The sequence below is a fragment of the Apium graveolens genome, chromosome 3 (assembly GCF_009905375.1).
Source record: "Apium graveolens cultivar Ventura chromosome 3, ASM990537v1, whole genome shotgun sequence".
Classification (NCBI taxonomy): Eukaryota; Viridiplantae; Streptophyta; class Magnoliopsida; order Apiales; family Apiaceae; genus Apium; species Apium graveolens.
This window is the reverse complement of record NC_133649.1, coordinates 58,243,852-58,265,030: the sequence shown is the minus strand read 5'-3', so window position 1 is coordinate 58,265,030 and position 21,179 is coordinate 58,243,852.

Below are 21,179 nucleotides of genomic sequence, written 5' to 3'. Positions count from 1 at the left end.
ATCTGATAGCAGGGCCTTATTTCCAGTCATATTCCGAACATCCACTGTCTAGAACTAGGATGTTTTTTCCTGTTGCCCTGCAATCACAAAGACCACTATTGGTTAGTTTTTATAAGGACCCAATTTTTGCTTAGATCCTTGGCCTTATTAAGTTTGTTAGCATTTGCATCGAATTTAATTTCAAAGTTTATGCTAACATGCTGTTTTCAAACTTTATATCATACTTTGCATCAGACTTTACACTAGAAGGAATTAAACTAACTTTTCTTTAAAGAAGGTTTTATTTGATAATAATCATAGTATAAACTATGATATTCCTTACATATAAATGGAATGCCATAAACTACCACAATAAAAAACAAGGATTTTGTGGTTTAAACCTAACAGACTGACTCTTAACTCCTGATCTAGGAGGTAGAGAGTTTTATCTTTATTTTTCCTGCAAAAAGAAGCAAGATGGTTAGAGTTTCCACAGTTATAGCATTTCTTTCTAGGAGCATTAGGAACAGGCATATAATTATTGCTTTTATTCACACCTTCCTTTCCATTCCTATTTTTCCTAGCTTCCTTGACCTTGTTCACATTTCTAATCTCTTTCAGCTTATGCTTAAGCTGCTTCTTTATCATTAAGCCTATGTTAAATTCAGCTGGTTTATCCAGTTTTAATTTGTCATAAGTTGACTTTTCTTTGACTTCTGTCTTAAAATCTTTCATCTTTTCAGAATCAGACTTATCAGTTTTTGCTACAAACTTAACAAGATTTACCTTTGGCTTAACAGTGTGTTTAATAGTAATTGGCTTAATTGGCAAAGTTTCTTTCTCACTTTTATCATCTTCATAACCTAAGCCCTCTTTCCAGTTTCCGCTACTTAGTATATTCTGAGTTGTTCTGCCAAAGTTAGTCCAAGTTTTGATGATTTCTCTTTCCTTTTCCAGTTCAGATTTAAGAGACTTATTCAATTTTAGCACTTCATCTCTAACATACAAAGCATCATCTCTTTCTTTCTGAGTTTGATGGAACATAACTAACTCTTTTTCTAAATAGTCATTTCTGTTTCTAAGAGCAAGACTTTCAGAGGTTAATCTTTCATTTGTTAAAGTCTAATCTCTAAAACTGATGAACATGGTTTTAAGATATAATCTCAACTCAGTAATATCATCAATATGAAAAAGAAAAGTTGTTTGAGGTACCTTCAATTCAGCAGTTTTAGGACTGCTATCATCATTTGCCATCAAGGCATAGTTCACCTCATCTTCAGAATCTGAAGTGACTGTCCAGCTTTCTTCTTTGTGACAAGTGCCTTGCCTTATCACTTTTTCCTTTCTTGCAGTCAGGAGGATATGTAGCCTCTTTCACCCAGCTGTAGCATTTGACATTGGAGTTGTCTCCTCTGTCAAACTTTCCTCCTTTGCCTTCAGACTTTTTGAACCCTTTCTTATCAGAACTTCCACCTTGTCCTGAAAAACTTCTTGCCCTTTCTGAATTTCTGTAGGCTATCTTTGTGGAAACCCTTCACCATAAGAGCCACACAGCTGCATCATCTCTGCATCAACATCCACTTCAGATAAACTTTTTAGTTTCTGAATCATCATCATCAGTATCTGATGATTCTGAATCAGACTTTTATGATGAGAGCCTTTCCTTTGCCCCTCTTTGAGACAACCACTTTAGGAGATTCCTCCTCAGCTTTAAGTGCAACTGTCTTTGACTTTCTTCCATGCCTCTTGCTCCTGTGATTCATCTCAAGTTCATGAGTCTTGAGCATACCATAAATTTCAATCAAGAGTAGTTTCAGTAAGGTCATAGTTGTCTCTTATGTAGTAGACTGAAATCATAATTTTCAGGAAGAGCTAAAGGAATTTTAGATTTGAATCTTCAAAATCATATTCCTTGTCCACCAGTGACAGATCATTCAAGAGTTTGGCAAACCTGTCATATAAATCAGTTAATGACTCATTATCTTTTGAGTCAAGTGCTCATACTCTTGAGTGAGTATAGTCTTCCTGTTCTTTTTGATTAAATCAGTTCCCTGGCATCTTGTCTCCAAAGCATCTCATATCTCCTTTGTAGTCTTGCATCCAATTACCCTGTTTGACATGACATTATCAATTGCATTATGCATCAGATGCCTTACCCTTGCATCTTTGGCAATAGATGAGATGTCTTCAGCTGTGTACTCACTTTTCTCCATTGGTATGGTATTTGCTGGTTGATCAGTAACTACAACAGAGAGCTTGGTAGGCTTATGTGGTCCATCATTAATTCTATCAAGGTATTCTGGATCTGTGGCTTCCAGAAACATAGCCATCTTCACTTTCCATATAGGATACTCAGATGGTCTCAGTATGGGAACCCTAATAGTCTCATATCGACTGTGGGTTTGAGTGTTTTGAGTATCTTGAGTTTTTGTGGGCTTATTTGGAGTTTGTGTTTCTTCAGACATGATTGATTGTTTGGATCTTACTGTATGTGTGATAACAGAAAGGCTCTGATACCACTTGTCAGGTCATACAACACTATAGAAGGGGGTTGAATATAGTGTTTATACAATCAAATTGATTTATCAACACAAGTATGTAACAGTAATGAAGTATATTCAATATAATAAACTCTGTTACAATAGAACAGTTGTTCTCTCTCAGTGATGAACAATATCACTAAGAGCTGCTAGGTTACAATGTATAATCTTTCTCGTGAATAATAACACATATAGTGTAAACCCTAAGCTGTGTTTATATAGTACACAGTTACAAGATATCTTCTAATTGATATGGAATATAACTCTGTCTCCTAAAATATATCAATCAGATATTATCTTCTACAGGTCTTCTAGTCCTCTAACTCTTCTTGAATAGCTTCCTTTGTTTTAGTCCAGATCCTCTCCTGTAAATCAGCCGAATTCCTTATCTGAAATCTTCCCGCACTTAAAACCTGATATAAATCCTGACGGCCTTAAGTTCTGATATTAAGTTATGACTTCAGTAAGTTCAGATTTCCAGTTAATGTTCTGATAAGTCCTCGTTTAAGTTCTGAAACTAAACACAACAGTTTAGACATGACATCAGAAATATATCTAACACAACAGTGTGGCATCACTACGCCATAAGTGCTCTAATGCTATACTCTTCTGTTGTCTTTTATCAAAAAAGCGTTGCATTTTCAATAATGCAACACCAAGGGGCGTTACATCTGCGGCCGTTGCATTATATGCCTAATGCAACGCTTTTTGGGGGTCTACAACAACACCAATAAGCATTGCCTAACAGATGTAATGCAACAGTATATACATCAAATGCAACACCAAAAAGTATTGGCTCTGACATAAACTGGATGTAAGACTCCATGTGTGGGGCCCACATTAAGGCCACGTTAGCATGTGACACGCGGATGCCACGTCAGCAGTGGGCTCCACACAAGCACCACGTCAGCAGTGGGCCCCACTAAAAATTCTATGTAATTAGAGGGGCCCACATGCCACGTCAGCAGCGGTCCACATGCCACGTCACTAGTATGTAATGCAATACTTTTTATCAACTTTTAGGACAGTAGAATATAATTAAAAGCAACGCTTATATAGCTAATACAACACCACAATATCTGGTAAAAACATTACTATTACTTTATAATGCAACACCCAAATATCAAATGCAACACTTTAATTAAAATTTTTGCAAGATAATATTTCATAATTACAGAAGCCCATGAAAATTATCCTAATAACCATTCAACAATTTCTGCTAGCCATCCAAAACATCATCCAACAACCCCATTACAAGTTTCATCCACAAAATACATCCAACAACCCCAACATCATACTAACTACTAAATTCATTACAAGTTCTTCGATGTGCCAAAAAGAGACTATTACAATTGCAGCTAGAGCTATTACAATTGCAGGGGCATCAAATGCCCTTAATGTAAGAAATATAACTGTTTTGCTGGTACACGAATTGGTGAATCCTGCAAATCAGAATTAAGACAAAGGTTTCAATAAAACATAGTAGAAAAAATGTAAGAACTTCTTACTAGCAAATACCGGCACTAAAGTAATCATAGGAGCTCATGACTGCATTATGAGTACCAGAATTCATCGGAGCTTTAAAGAGCGAATCCACCATTCCCTTTCCTCCAGTAATGTCTTGTTGATCATCGGATATATCAAACGCGAGACCTTTCCATCTATCTGTAATAACCCCAATTTTTGGAAATTTTTGAAACCCTTATGAATAGTGTTTTTGCTGAATGAGAAAACTTTTCATGCCACACTATGTAGGGGTTCTGTTATGGATATTCTAAGATCGTATTAGTATTCCATAAAGTAAATAAGTGTATGTAAAGATCGTCAGAATCCAATTCCGAACACTTTGATTTTTTCTCGAAATCCACCAGATACCGAAAGAATTGAGTATAAGGTAACATGATTAAAGGGATTTAAATTCAAGGATTATAAGAGAGGATTATAAAAAGGAATATAATGTATTGAGAAAGGTTAAGGGAACCCAAGTAATAAGATCCCGGGTGCGATTCCTCAAACGATCAACGAGAAAGAGAGTTAAGCGAACCGTAAATAAATAAACGTCCAAGGGGCAAGCACATGCAAGTAACATGAGAAGGAAGCTTCTAATATAAGCTAAAACATGTGGTTAGAAGCAAGGTGACATCATCACACCACAAGAATGAGACATGTGGCAAAGTAGTGATGCAAGCAATGACATAAGCAAGTGAAAACAAGATATTTAGCCAATAATTAACCACAACCATGCATTCTTTGCACAAATATCAAGGCAAGACAAGCAAGCAAAATCTCTCCCCCATTTCTTTCTTCTTCCATTCGGCCTTTTCAAGAAATAAAGAAATAGATTTTCAAAACTCAAGTTCTAGGCCATGGAAAATTACAAGGTTTGTTTCCTTGGATCCTATATTTCATAACTTAGTTATACCATGAGTTTAAGATCAAGATTCCATGGTTTGCATAGCTAATCCACTCATCAAAGATGATGATGAATAGTAGTGAATAGTAACTTACTTTGATTTTCTTGATTTTCATGAAAGCTTAAGGTTGATTAAGCATAGATCAAGGTTCCTAGAGGCTTGTTAGTGACTACCCACTCTCCAAGGAAGGTATAAACTCTTGAACCCTTAGTTTTAAGTTTGGTTTGTTTGGATGATAATAGTGCTTAGATGAATGGGTTTAGTTTGATGTTGATGGATGTTGGATTGTTGTTGAATTGGTGATGATTTGGTGTAGTTTAAACTTTGGAAATCGTTAGGTTATAGCCGTCGTAATGCCCGATTTTCTATAAACTGTTTTGTGATTAACTGTTGGACCCGAACACCCACTTCTATAAACTAACCACTTCCATGCTTAGATAGGTTATGTTTCAAGCTTCGTTTTGATATGTGGTTTGCTTGAATCCGATGTACGGTTTAGGAGAAACGACCGTTTTACGTAACGGTGTTTCGCGAACGAACCTTTACCCCTCGCCTTACTTTGAAACCTTGGTTAAGGCCCTTAAATGACTAATTGGAGCATGAAACATTTATGTAGAGTGTGTTAGGCAGTTGATAAGACACTCGCGAAAGAATCGCCTTAAAACTCGTAATGGGTAAATTATTAAAAATGATGGAGCCGAGGGTACTCGAGCGATTTAAGTAAATCGTTAAGCGCAAAACGAGCGTTAGAGTCTGAGTCGGTTAGAGTATAGATTTACAAGTGACTTTGGTTTAATTCCAACTTACTTGTTGCTTATAGGTTACCAGACTCGTCCCGAGCCATTCGTAACCCCCAGTCGCTCAGGCAAGTTTTCTACCCGTTATACTGTTGTTGTGATGTAAATATATGTATATGCATTATCTTGTGATATTGCATGATTGTTATTAGCAAATTTTGCGATATATTGGAGCATGCTGATATGGTATATATGCATGTCTGTTTCGTAATCTGGTTATCTATCTGTTGATTTCAATGCTTATAGTTGCATAATACCTATGCTAGAAATAAGCAAGTAGTTGCGTATACCCTTAGTATAGGGGATAAAAGGTGAACATATTTCTAAATCGGGAGTCGATGTTCCCGAGTATATTATATATATATATATATATATATATATGGATATAGTTTTAAAACTATTGATCGAATAAGGTTTATTCGATACCTTTATTTTACTTAATTGAATATTATTTTGAGTATTCATTCGAGGGCTTATGACTCAGTTTATTTTATTATTTGAATATTATTTGAATATTCATTCGAGGGCTTATGACTCAGTTTATTTTATTATTTGAATATTATTTGAATATTCATTCGAGGGCTTATGACTCAGTTTATATTATTATTGAATATTACTTGGATATTCATTTGAGGATGTATGACTCCTTTATTTTATGAATATTATTTATAGTATTCATTCGAGGTATTATGACTCCGCTTATTACTTAATAATATTCTTTATTGTATTAAAGAATAAGGTGTCGATAATCAAACTTATTTTTGATTATTCAAATAAAGATATTACTTTCGTATAAGTATATCTTTGATTATTTGCTACTCGTTTCAAGTATAAGTTTTAATACTTCTACTTCAATTATTTTTATAAAGATTATTCTTTATGGGAATATTATTTAAATAATAATATTCAGATATTTTCTAATATATTGGGACTGATTTATTTTGTTAAATCAGCATCACTCCAAACATTCTTAAATATGTTTTGCGAGTCTTCAAAATGATTTTTAAAAGTTAGAGCGGATCCCAAAACTCATTTTTATATTTAAGATCCTCCTTTCGAAGGGGATTTAAATACTCGCTCAAAACCTGAGGGATCCGGCTCTGTGGTGTGTTTTATATTCGCAACAAGGTTGCTGTCTTGATAAAAGAGTTTTTGATTACTTACCCAATACTCGGGAAGTAAAATTCTTGGAACAAGTTAATCCATTAACAGGCATCGCCTGGGAAATATCGGTGAGTTTTCCTTTCCAACTAGATACGACTTCTTGGTGGAGCCGTATCAACAAGTTTCTACTTGGGGAAAGGGGGGACGAGCTTTACGTTTCAGAGTCATGGATTTCATCTGAACTAGGAGTGGCGTAAGTGGTCGAGTAGCGCCGGCCCAGCCTTATTATATTGGCCCAAATGGCCTGGAAGTTCCGCTAAGGCGGTCCATTCCTTAGGAGTTCAGTGTTCGGTTGACAAGTAAATCCGACAGGTTCTCCTCTACATGTAGAAAATGGTGGGGTTGCACTACTACGACTGATCATCGTAAGTGGTCTTCCTGGCGCGGTAAACTCCCGTAATGAGTTCATCATCCAATTGGATATTTCTGCAACACTACCCAGAGCACTTCGATAGAAAGGCTACGGTTTGGGCGATTGTTGAGTGTTGGCAGGGTCAAGTTTTCAAAATGATGTTTGCATCAAATGAAGTATCTCGTAACTTCATTTTATTTTGATGATATTTTAAAGATTTAATCTATTCAAATCTGGTCTTGTAGTCTCATCTATGTGATGAACTTTTGAACTAATTATAACTTGAACGGTGGTAGTTCAAGTAGTATTTAGAAAAGATATAAGTATATTGGAGTATCTTGTAACTTCATCTTTTAAACTTATATCTAGTAAATGATTGTCTTACGAATGACAAAGACTTTCAGAAAAACATTGAGACAAGGTTAGATATATGAGATCACCTTGCAACGATATTATTTATACAGTTATACACTGGGACTTTGTGTATATTATGCATGGAAGAGGACTTCCAATATTTTGAAAAGTATATATGTATATATATATACTGAATATTTTGCGACTTCATCGCATTAAGATATCAACTTGGTTCATTTCTTTTGACCAAGACTTTCATGAGTACTAAGAGAAGGCTCATATACTATTAATCATTATACATATTATTTTGATGGGCTTGCTGCTCACCCTTGCTTTCTTCTTTCATCACACAACATCAGATAGACAAGATGAACCGGACCAAGCTCCCGATTCGCAAGAGGTTAGGAGACGTTCCGCAGTTTTCTAGAAGCACTGATGCCGCCATAGCTGAGGTAGGAACTACCAATAGGCTAGGCTTTCGACTTTTGATGTATCAGATTATGTATATTTATGAATTGTAATAATGGCAAAGAAATGTAAATTTATTCAGAAACCTGTTTAAGGTGTATTGGCATATAATTGTGGAATAAAATGACTTGTGGTTATTTTTGGATGTTCATCTCTGAGACTATAACGTGTGGTGTGTGTGTTTATTGTGGGGTCACAGTACAGAGTAGTTGAGTAATTATTAAGATTGGGTGTTATTAAGGGAAATGGAACTCGTGACAACCCGGATCCCCGACCCCGGATTTGGGGGTGTTACAGAAATGGTATCAGAGCCAAGCGTTATAAACCTCAGAGATGATGGGACGTTAAGATAATAAGTTAACTAAGATAATAAGAACTCTTGCCAAGTTCATAGTCGGGCTACCTAACGTAGCACTGACAGTTAAAACCCTTATGGGAACCCTTATAAATATCATGATAGGAGCGTAGTTCGTTATCGTATATGGTAGCGGGACTCCGAACCCTGAGGTTGAGGAGCAACATCGCGATGATATTTTATTACTAATTGGAGATCGGATTGTGGATCCGATAGAGTGTCCTAATGCAGGACCGGATGATGTTGATATTGAGGATTAGCGGTTGAGGATGTTGTCCTAGAAGGGATAGTTGTTGAGGAGGATCCCATGGAGGATCCTGACAGGATTGGATAAAGGACCACTGATGAATTGATGACCATGGTTTGGTCGACTACTAGAGGTAGGATTGGCCGGTCACTACCGGAGGTTCGTTCAAGTTGTAAAGATAGTAGCCCCTTTAACGCGGCTTACTCGTAAGACTGAGAAGTTCGAATGGACAGAGAAATGCGAGAACAACTTTCAAAAACTGAAGCAGAGGTTGGTGATGGCCCCTATGCTGGCGTTGCCGGATGGAAAAGGAGATTTTGTGAAGTGTAGTGATGCTTCGCACAAGGGCTTAGGGTGCGTGCTTATGCAGCACGGTAAGGTAATCGCGTACATGTCAAGACAATTAAGGTAGTATGAAATTCGATATCCCCGCTCATGAGCTTAGGCTCGTGGCAATAGTTTACCCTAAAGATTGGAGGCACTACTTGTATGGAGAGAAGTGCGAGAATTACCTAAGCCATAAGTGCTCTAGTACATTTTTACGTAGAAAGAGCTCAACATACGCCAGAGGAGGCGGTTAGAGCTAATCAAGAATTATGATTGGGAGATTCTTTATCATTCGGGGAAAGCCAATATGGTGGCTGATGCCCTTAGTAAAAAGGAGAGACTCAAGATGATAATGTCTTTTGGAGAGTTTATAAGAGATTTTGAGAAAATGGAAATAGTAGTGAAGGTAACCGGAGCCGGTACCGAAAAGCTGTTTGAGATAGCAATACAGCCCGAATTATTGGAAAAGAACATATTGTGCCAGTAAAAGTGATGAATGAAGGCAGAGAGCCAACAAATAGATATGAGATTAATACCGAGAGAGATGATAAGGGAATAATGAGGTATTCCCATAGAATTTGGGTTCCAAATGTTTAAGAGCTTAAAGATGAAATCTTAGATGAAAGCTAGTTTGAGGAATAAGAGTTAGAGCAAACCCTGAACGTGATAGTCAGGGAGGTTGCCACCAAGACAAAAGGAACCCATAACATGATGAAGTGGAAAATGAGGATTTTAAATTAAAAGATGACCCCAATTATGGGGAGTAGGATGAAACATTTCATACTAAGGAAACAGAAAGTCGAGTAAGGAAAGGAGACCCGAGACGGTACTCCTATACGGCAATTCATGGACCTGTCTAGACAGAACTTAGACTATTATCCCCAACCACCACCTTGAGGAAACAATGTGGTATGAAATTCTTTCAGGACCTCTAAGTCGCTAAGCTCTCAGAGTTCCAAGGAACAAGCTGACCCAGTCGAGGCAAGACCCTGGCTAAAGGAAATAGAGGAATCATTTGAGATTCTAAATGATTGATGAACCACAAAAGACCGTTTTTGTCACTTACCCTCCTAAGAGAGAGACCACCCGCTGGTGAAAGACCAAGAAAGGCACGGAGCCAGAGGTTAGAATAAACTGATTTAAGTTCAGTCAATTGTTTTCGGGAAAGTAATTCCCAAAGATAAGGAGATAGTGTAAAAGCTTTAGAGCCAGAACAAAAGCAGACGAGTATGATGAATTATGAATCTAAGATGTAAAAGTTGTCAAGATTCGTTCTGAGGACACGAATCCAGAATGACGGGATGGTTGAAATCAATGCTTATGTAGTGTTGGTTCATGTAATGGTTGTAATGGAAACGAAAATAAAAAGAAATTGAAGTGGAAAGGAATATAAAGGCGATAAAGTTGGAGGAATGATAAGGAAGATGGGTATGAGGAAACCCTAAAGACTCGTAGCAATAGAAATAGAAAAGTATGTAATCGTCAGGATGAGGGTGATTTACCATGAGTTAAAATTGATGGTTGAAGGCCTAAGAGATACATATATTTTATCCCCTTTAAGTTGGGAGGATTCAAGGAAACCTTTCGATAGTTCGAAGGATAAATAATAAGACGCGGATAGACTAAGGAGACAAGAAAGTAAGAAAGTAGGAGAATTGGATGAAGGAAGTGACCTTCAATAATGTGAAATGTAAGACCGGTGGCTCGATACTCAGAAAGGGAGACGCCAGGTATGAGAGATATCCCAACATTGAGGTGACTGTTGAGATAAACAACAAAAGTAAATAAGGAATTATTAAGAAGAAGTTCACGTTGAACACGACCAATATCTTCCAGAACATCCATGTTATCATTACCAAATCAGGAAAGAAAAGCGCATGACCCTTGTTATCTTTTGGAGGCCATATGGATTGACCTCAATTTGAATAAGGATGCTATTATGAAGTTAGGTATAGACTATCGAGGTGGGAATGATGAATAAGATAATCTATCAAGGATATATGACTTGATTTGTCCAAGAAAGGATGCAAGTACCTTTTAAAGGTGGAATTAAGGATAGAACATCGGTAACTTAAAACGAATCCTAGAGGAATGCCTAAAGGTTGGCATTTCACCCTTAATAGGGATAGTATGAGTTTTGACAGTATGAATTGGAAAGGATTAAGGTAATAACAACCTTTAAGAATCAATGGAGAAATTTTTTCAGAAGTATATAGACAATGATTCTGGTATAATAAATGGTATCTTGATATGCCCTGTATCTAGGGAATACAGGAGGAACGATTCAAGGATAACCTTAGAGGTTTTACAAGGAGAAACGTAATATTCAAAATTCTCAAGAATAGAAATGTTGATAAAGGAAATATGACGTAATTACAATGATGCCAAGTGAGGCACGTGTTAAACTACGAGAAGGTATGGATCGAACCAGTAATGGTCGAAATTATTCAGGGAAATTAGGACTTAAGATAAAAGATGTTCTAAGTATGATTAAAAGTCAGTCGTGACAGTGATTAACCTCTAAAGACTGAGGCAATAACTTATGGAAAAATGGTGATAAATTTTTTATTTTTACTCATCAGACTTTAAAGAAAACATCTTCACATAAGCTGTGATTGAAATGAGATAGAAAATTATTTGGAGGTGGTTAAAATGACATTGACTGTAAGGAAATTTTACTATCAGGAAAGGCCAAAGAGGTGGCCGACACTTTAAAGGTAAAAAGATAATTATCGGCGCTCGTGCCAGGAGAATACAATGATAATGGTTAAAGCCGTGAAGATTGTATTATGATTTGAAAGATTGACATTCCTTCTGATGACTGTGCAATACCCAACCGTAATAGTAGTTGGTAAAGGTTTAATTTGTGTAATCGCCATGAACGGGCTATCTATCTTAGAAGGTCCTATCTTGAGATAAGCCAGGACCATGTTTCAAAAAGGACCAAACAAACCTTTGAGTTAAGTCTTCTATTGAAGGCATATGATTAAGAATGGTATTAACCTGCTATCGGTGCTTTGATTGAAACTCTTTTGCAATTTTATATGCTTCATGTCATGTATGTATGTCAGGATCAGGAGTGTACTCCATGAATCATGAATGGTGATTATGTTACCTCCTTAGAAGGATTTGATACGACATGTATGGACTCCGTATGGTTAGCTATTAAGACTTCATGGAAAATGAATGACGACAGTAGGTCAGTGGTGGACCATAGTAAGGCAGCAATGATTCTGCGAGTATTGAGCTGATTACAACCGTGAGAGTTGTATTGGAATGGGTGTTGAGATTGAGTACCACTAATCGGGTCGTGGTAGTGTATAAGTTATCATTGATAGACTAATTAAGTAGAGTATCTACCTAGTGAATAATTATTCTTTCTTATCAATAGAGAGTCGTATTATTATACGAGGAAGGTTGCGGTGCAAGCATAGAATTCTAGTAACGATGATGTCTAGAATGAGATCCCAGATTCGATTTTTGATGTCGAGGGAGTTTCAAAGGTGATTGTGTATAAGCTCGAGGAAGAGTGTGGGTCCATAGAATAATGGACGGGATAGCGAAAATATTTAGGCATGGGAAATACGAGGCTATAATGCTTAATGTTGATTTATATACGTATATGATTTGTTCTCCTATGACAAACCTCTATAGTTCAGAGGTAGGTTCCAAGCCAGATATTTTGTGGCAGTATATTTTTTTCATATATACAATTCTCTTCAATTCGTTCTTTTCTCTTCTTTTCATTTCATGTAAGCTGAGAAGAACAACCCTTCCAGAAAGGGGAGGTATTGCCGAATGACTATCTATCTGTGTGATAGAAGCCTAGTAGGATACCAGCTATTGTTTAATTACTTGTCAAGTACTAAAGGCTGGCCACCTTCTGTACTAACAATGCGATATAACAAGTGTTCATAATCATAGTGATCTCTCAATAAATTCTTTTACTTCTATATGAAGGATCAAGCTTTCGAAAATAGAAACAGCTGAAAAAGGAGTAATAAAGTTGTGGTAGTATTCGAAATGGAAACACATTCGTGATACTAAGGTTGGCATGGTTATTAAAAGGTTATAGAACGCTAACGAGCAAAAGTATAACCAGTATAATATTAGGAACGGAAGGTAGTAGTGATTACGAACTGGAAAAGAATGGGTATTGAGAAGCAAAAGCTCTAATGTTAAAGCTATAATGAGAGTCTGTGCAATAGACTTGAAAGAATTTGGAATGATCACTTAACACGGATTGAGTTTTCTTACGATAATAGATCGTATGTCAGGTATCGAGATGTCGTCTTATGAGATCCTTGAGGGAAGATAACGTCGATCTCCCTTATGTTAGAATGAAGTTGTAGAGCGCAAGATGCTCAGACCAGCAGTGGTCCAAAGGACCAAGGATTTAATAGATTTAATCAGAGGACGGCTGGTAGTAGCCCAAGATGGACATAAGAAGTATGTTGATTTGACACGAAAGGACAAAGAATAGGAAGTAGGGGACCTAGTGTTGTTATAGGTATTCCCTTGGAAAGGAATAGTGAGGTTCGGAAAGAAAGGGAAGCTAAGTCCACGAATTGTTGGACCCTTGGATATATTAAGACATATTGGGAAGATAGCATATGAGCTAGCCCTACCCCCGAATATGTAGCAAGTTCATAACGTGTTCCACGTATCAATGTTAAGAAAATGTAATTCGGATGCCAGATAAATAGGGGCATATGAGTGCATAGACATGCAACCAGACGTAACCTATATGGAGCAACCAGGAAGGGTTATAGATCGAAAAGGGACAAGTGCTTAGGAGAAGGGTTATCAAACTAGTCAGAGTTTGGTGGTAGAACCACAATGTGGGAAAATTTACTCGAGAGTTAGAAAGTGCAATGCTAAGAGAGTATCCCTATTCATTTTCTATTTGATTCCGGGACGGAATCCTTTTAAGGAGGGGAGACTGTAATAACCCCAATTTTTGGAAATTTTTGAAACCCTTATGAATAGTGTTTTTGCTGAATGAGAAAACTTTTCATGCCACACTATGTAGGGGTTCTGTTATGGATATTCTAAGATCGTATTAGTATTCCATAAAGTAAATAAGTGTATGTAAAGATCGTCAGAATCCAATTCCGAACACTTTGATTTTTTCTCGAAAATCCACCAGATACCGAAAGAATTGAGTATAAGGTAACATGATTAAAGGGATTTAAATTCAAGGATTATAAGAGAGGATTATAAAAAGGAATATAATGTATTGAGAAAGGTTAAGGGAAACCCAAGTAATAAGATCCCGGGTACGATTCCTCAAACGATCAACGAGAAAGAGAGTTAAGCGAACCGTAAAACAAATAAACGTCCAAGGGGCAAGCACATGCAAGTAACATGAGAAGGAAGCTTCTAATATAAGCTAAAACATGTGGTTAGAAGCAAGGTGACATCATCACACCACAAGAATGAGACATGTGGCAAAGTAGTGATGCAAGCTAATGACATAAGCAAGTGAAAACAAGATATTTAGCCAATAATTAACCACAACCATGCATTCTTTGCACAAATATCAAGGCAAGACAAGCAAGCAAAATCTCTCCCCCATTTCTTTCTTCTTCCATTCGGCCTTTTCAAGAAATAAAGAAATAGATTTTCAAAACTCAAGTTCTAGGCCATGGAAAATTACAAGGTTTGTTTCCTTGGATCCTATATTTCATAACTTAGTTATACCATGAGTTTAAGATCAAGATTCCATGGTTTGCATAGCTAATCCACTCATCAAAGATGATGATGAATAGTAGTGAATAGTAACTTACTTTGATTTTCTTGATTTTCATGAAAGCTTAAGGTTGATTAAGCATAGATCAAGGTTCCTAGAGGCTTGTTAGTGACTACCCACTCTCCAAGGAAGGTATAAACTCTTGAACCCTTAGTTTTAAGTTTGGTTTGTTTGGATGATAATAGTGCTTAGATGAATGGGTTTAGTTTGATGTTGATGGATGTTGGATTGTTATTGAATTGGTGATGATTTGGTGTAGTTTAAACTTTGGAAATCGTTAGGTTATAGCCGTCGTAATGCCCGATTTTCTATAAACTGTTTTGTGATTAATTGTTGGACCCGAACACCCACTTCTATAAACTAACCACTTCCATGCTTAGATAGGTTATGTTTCAAGCTTCGTTTTGATATGTGGTTTGCTTGAATCCGATGTACGGTTTAGGAGAAACGACCGTTTTACGTAACGGTGTTTCGCGAACGAACCTTTACCCCTCGCCTTACTTTGAAACCTTGGTTAAGGCCCTTAAATGACTAATTGGAGAATGAAACATTTATGTAGAGTGTGTTAGGCAGTTGATAAGACACTCGCGAAAGAATCGCCTTAAAACTCGTAATGGGTAAATTATTAAAATGGTGGAGCCGAGGGTACTCGAGCGACTTAAGTAAATCGTTAAGCGCAAAACGAGCGTTAGAGTCTGAGTCGGTTAGAGTATAGATTTACAAGTGACTTTGGTTTAATTCCAACTTACTTGTTGCTTATAGGTTACCAGACTCGTCCCGAGCCATTCGTAACCCCCAGTCGCTCAGGCAAGTTTTCTACCCGTTATACTGTTGTTGTGATGTAAATATATGTATATGCATTATCTTGTGATATTGCATGATTGTTATTAGCAAATTTTGCGATATATTGGAGCATGCTGATATGGTATATACGCATGTCTGTTTCATAATCTGGTTATCTAAATGTTGATTTCAATGCTTATAGTTGCATAATACCTATGCTAGAAATAAGCAAGTAGTTGCGTATACCCTTAGTATAGGGGATAAAAGGTGAACATATTTCTAAACCGGGAGTCGATGTTCCCGAGTATATTATATATATATATATATATATATATATGGATATAGTTTTTAAAACTATTGATCGAATAAGGTTTATTCGATACCTTTATTTTACTTAATTGAATATTATTTTGAATATTCATTCGAGGGCTTATGACTCAGTTTATTTTATTATTTGAATATTATTTGAATATTCATTCGAGGGCTTATGACTCAGTTTATTTTATTATTTGAATATTATTTGAATATTAATTCGAGGGCTTATGACTCAGTTTATATTATTATTGAATTTTACTTGGATATTCATTTGAGGATGTATGACTCCTTTATTTTATGAATATTATTTATAGTATTCATTCGAGGTATTATGACTCCGCTTATTACTTAATAATATTCTTTATTGTATTAAAGAATAAGGTATCGATAATCAAACTTATTTTTGATTATTCAAATAAAGATATTACTTTCGTATAAGTATATCTTTGATTATTTGCTACTCGTTTCAAGTATAAGTTTTAATACTTCTACTTCAATTATTTTTATAAAGATTATTCTTTATGGGAATATTATTTAAATAATAATATTCACATATTTTCTAATATATTGGGACTGATTTATTTTGTTAAATCAGCATCACTCCAAACATTCTTAAAAATGTTTTGCGAGTCTTCAAAATGATTTTTAAAAGTTAGAGCGGATCCCAAAACTCATTTTTATATTTAAGATCCTCCTTTCGAAGGGGATTTAAATACTCGCTCAAAACCTGAGGGATCCGGCTCTGTGGTGTGTTTTATATTCGCAACAAGGTTGCTGTCTTGATAAAAGAGTTTTTGATTACTTACCCAATACTCGGGAAGTAAAATTCTTGGAACAAGTTAATCCATTAACAGGCATCGCCTGGGAAATATCGGTGAGTTTTCCTTTCCAACTAGATACGACTTCTTGGTGGAGCCGTATCAACAAGTTTCTACTTGGGGAAAGGGGGGACGAGCTTTACGTTTCAGAGTCATGGATTTCATCTGAACTAGGAGTGGCGTAAGTGGTCGAGTAGCGCCGGCCCAGCCTTATTATATTGGCCCAAATGGCCTGGAAGTTCCGCTAAGGCGGTCCATTCCTTAGGAGTTCAGTGTTCGGTTGACAAGTAAATCCGACAGGTTCTCCTCTACATGTAGAAAATGGTGGGGTTGCACTACTACGACTGATCATCGTAAGTGGTCTTCCTGGCGCGGTAAACTCCCGTAATGAGTTCATCATCCAATTGGATATTTCTGCAACACTACCCAGAGCACTTCGATAGAAAGGCTACGGTTGGGCGATTGTTGAGTGTTGGCAGGGTCAAGTTTTCAAAATGATGTTTGCATCAAATGAAGTATCTCGTAACTTCATTTTATTTTGATGATATTTTAAAGATTTAATCTATTCAAATCTGGTCTTGTAGTCTCATCTATGTGATGAACTTTTGAACTAATTATAACTTGAACGGTGGTAGTTCAAGTAGTATTTAGAAAAGATATAAGTATATTGGAGTATCTTGTAACTTTATCTTTTAAACTTATATCTAGTAAATGATTATCTTACGAATGACAAAGACTTTCAGAAAAACATTGAGACAAGGTTAGATATATGAGATCACCTTGCAACGATATTTTTTATACAGTTATACACTGGGACTTTGTGTATATTATGCATGGAAGAGGACTTCCAATATTTTGAAAAGTATATATGTATATATATATATACTGAATATTTTGCGACTTCATCGCATTAAGATATCAACTTGGTTCATTTCTTTTGACCAAGACTTTCATGAGTACTAAGAGAAGGCTCATATACTATTAATCATTATACATATTATTTTGGTGGGCTTGCTGCTCACCCTTGCTTTCTTCTTTCATCACACAACATCAGATAGACAAGATGAACCGGACCAAGCTCCCGATTCGCAAGAGGTTAGGAGACGTTCCGCAGTTTTCTAGAAGCACTGATGCCGCCATAGCTGAGGTAGGAACTACCAATAGGCTAGGCTTTCAACTTTTGATGTATCAGATTATGTATATTTATGAATTGTAATAATGGCAAAGAAATGTAAATTTATTCAGAAACCTGTTTAAGGTGTATTGGCATATAATTGTGGAATAAAATGACTTGTGGTTATTTTTGGATGTTCATCTCTGAGACTATAACGTGTGGTGTGTGTGTTTATTGTGGGGTCACAGTACAGAGTAGTTGAGTAATTATTAAGATTGGGTGTTATTAAGGGAAATGGAACTCGTGACAACCCGGATCCCCGACCCCGGATTTGGGGGTGTTACAGAGGTCAGCATCTCGGGGGGTTGTCTAACAACAGGTGCATGCTTCTGACAGCGGTCACACTTCTTCACATATTCTTTGGCATCAGTCATCATTTCTGGCCAATAAAAGCCTAAACGGGTTATCTTATGAGCCAGGCCCTGCCCCCCAAGTGTTGTCCACATATGCCTTCATGTACTTCTTCAAGAGCCAAGCGAGCCTCAGCAGGTCTGAGACATCTTAAGAAGGGAACGACGAAAGATCTTTTATACAGAATTCCATCTATCAAAGAGTATCTTAGTGCTCGAACAACCAACTTTCGTGCTTCAGTAGCATCGTTTGGCAACCAGCCTGTTTGAATGTGGGCCTTAATGGGATCAATCCATGACGTCCCCAGGCCTATAGGAGCCACAAGCTTAACATCAATGCTCCGTGTTTTTAAAACGCGATAGTATACACTTCCTGAACTTTCTTCTATCTCAGATGAAGCAAACTTTGATAATGCATCTGCCTTAGCATTTTCCTCCCTTGGAATGTGCTCAACATGGCATTCGTTAAATTGAGTCATCACAGCCCTTACTAGGCAAACATACTTAGCCATTGTATCATCCCTTGCCTCAAATTCTCCCTTTACCTGGGATATGATCAGCTTCGAGTCTCCACGGACCTTTAAGTTTTTGACTCTAAGTGTCCCAGCTAGGCCAAGACCAGCTATCAGAGCTTCATATTCTGCCTCATTGTTTGTGGTTGGGAAGTCCAGCTTCATAGCATACTCAATTAAGAACCCATCAGGGCTTTGCAAGACCAAACCTGCTCCACTTGAATTCGTTTTTGATGCTCCATCAAAATAGAGAACCCAATATTCTTTCTCCTTATCATCCTTATCATCCTTCTCTTTGTGCCCATTATCGACTTCCTTGTCTTGAAGTACGATATCTTCCTGCCCCCCCGACTTCTTGGTTGGGTATGGTACATTCCACCACGAAGTCAGCTAGTGCCTGGGCTTTTATTGCCGTTCGTGGCTTATACTTAAGATCGAACTCTCCCAACTCTATTGCCCACTTAATCAATCTCCCACTTGCCCTGGGACTGTGAATGATATTTCTCAGGGGCTGATTCGTTAGCACCTCAATCTGATGAGCCTGAAACTAAGGACGCAGCTTTCTCGAAGCCATTACCAAGGCTAGAGCAAATTTCTCGATAGTTGAATAATTTAACTCAGCACCATGCAGAATTTTGCTGATATAGTATACGGGTTTCTGGACTTTCAGTTCCTCTTTAACCAATACAACGCTCAAGGCACTTTCTGAAACAGCCAAGTACAAGAATAAAACTTCATTCAAAGCTGGCTTGGCCAACAACGGGGCTTGTGCCATATATTTCTTCAACTCTTCGAAAGCCTTCTGGTTTTTCTCACTTCATACAAAGTCCTTAATATTTTTTAGGGACTTAAAGAATGATAGGCACTTGTCTCCTGACTTGGAGATAAATCGTCCCAGCGCAACAACCCTTCCTGTGAGCTTCTGAACATCCTTGACAGTTTTTGGTGATTCCATGTCCAAGATTGCCTTTATTTTATCGGGGTTAGCCTCGATCCCTCTCTTGGAGACCATCAATCCCAAAAATTTTCCATATCCTACTCTGAAAGCACACTTTGTAGGATTCAACATCATCTTGTGGTACCTCAGGACCTCAAAAGCTTCCCTCAAATGGGTTATATGATCAGTCTTTACTAGACTCTTGACTAACATGTCATCAACATAGACTTCCATAGTCTTACCAATAAGATCCTTAAAAATTTTATTTACCAACCTTTGGTAGCTGGCTCCTGCATTCTTAAGGCCAAATGCCATAACGAAATAACAATAAACATCAAAGTCAGTGATGAATGATACCTTTGGAATGCCATCTTTGTGCATCTTAATCTGATTGTATCCGCTAAATCCATCCATGAAACTCAGCATCTCATGCCCAGCAGTGGCATCAATCAAAGTATCAATCCTTGGCAACGGAAAACAGTCTTTAGGGCATGCATCATTCAGATCAGTGAAGTCTATACACATCCTCCACTTTCCATTATCCTTCTTCACCATTACAGGGTTTGCTAACCATTCCGGAAATTGAATCTCCTCAATGAAACCAGCCTCTAAGAGCTTCTCAACTTCCTGCTTTATAGCCTCTTGTCTTTCCGGGGCAAAGTTTCTTTTCTTTTGTTTCACTGTCTTCCTACTTGGATCCACGTTTAACTTGTGAGTGATCAGCTCCGGGTCTATGCCTGGCATATCAGCTGCTGACCATGCGAACACATCACTATTTTCTTGCAAAAATTTCACCAACTTCCCTCTAAGGGGCTCCTCTAATGTGGCTCCAATAAAAGTCATCTTCTCAGGATTCTTGGGGTCTAAAGGAATCGAAACCAAGTCTTCTGCTGGCTTTCCTCTCTTCTCATCATCTTCTCGGACATCCATATCTTCAATAGGAAGAACCTGCCCCCAGCTCCATCTGCCCTCAAAGAGGCCATATAACAGCTTCTTGCCATTTTTTGATCTCCTCTTTATTCTCCAATCCCATCTCGAGTTGGAAATTTCATAACTGAATGATAAGAAGAAGGGACTGCCTTAAAGACATGTATCCCTGTTCTTCCCATGATAGCGTTGTAGGTCGAACTATCATTCACCACCACAAAGTCCAACATCTGAGTTGCTTGCCTTGGTTCCTGTCCTATGGTTGTTGGCAATTTGATTATACCTTCTACGGGGCATTCCTACTCCTGCGAATCCATATATCGGCATGTCGGTTGGGGTCAATTGGAAGTCATTATATCCCATCCTTAAAAAAGTATCATGGAGCAAAATATCCACTGAAGCTCCATTATCCACAAGGAACCCTTCTTATCGGGCTGTTCCCTATTATCGGGGTTATGACCAACGGGTCGTCATGGGGAAATTTCACACCCTCCAGATCAGAATCATCAAAAGACATTGTTACTCCTGTCCTAGCCCTCTTCGGGGCTTCCCCAACAATATGCATAACTTCTCGAGCATACGTTTTCCTGGAGTTCTTGGATAACCCTGCAGCA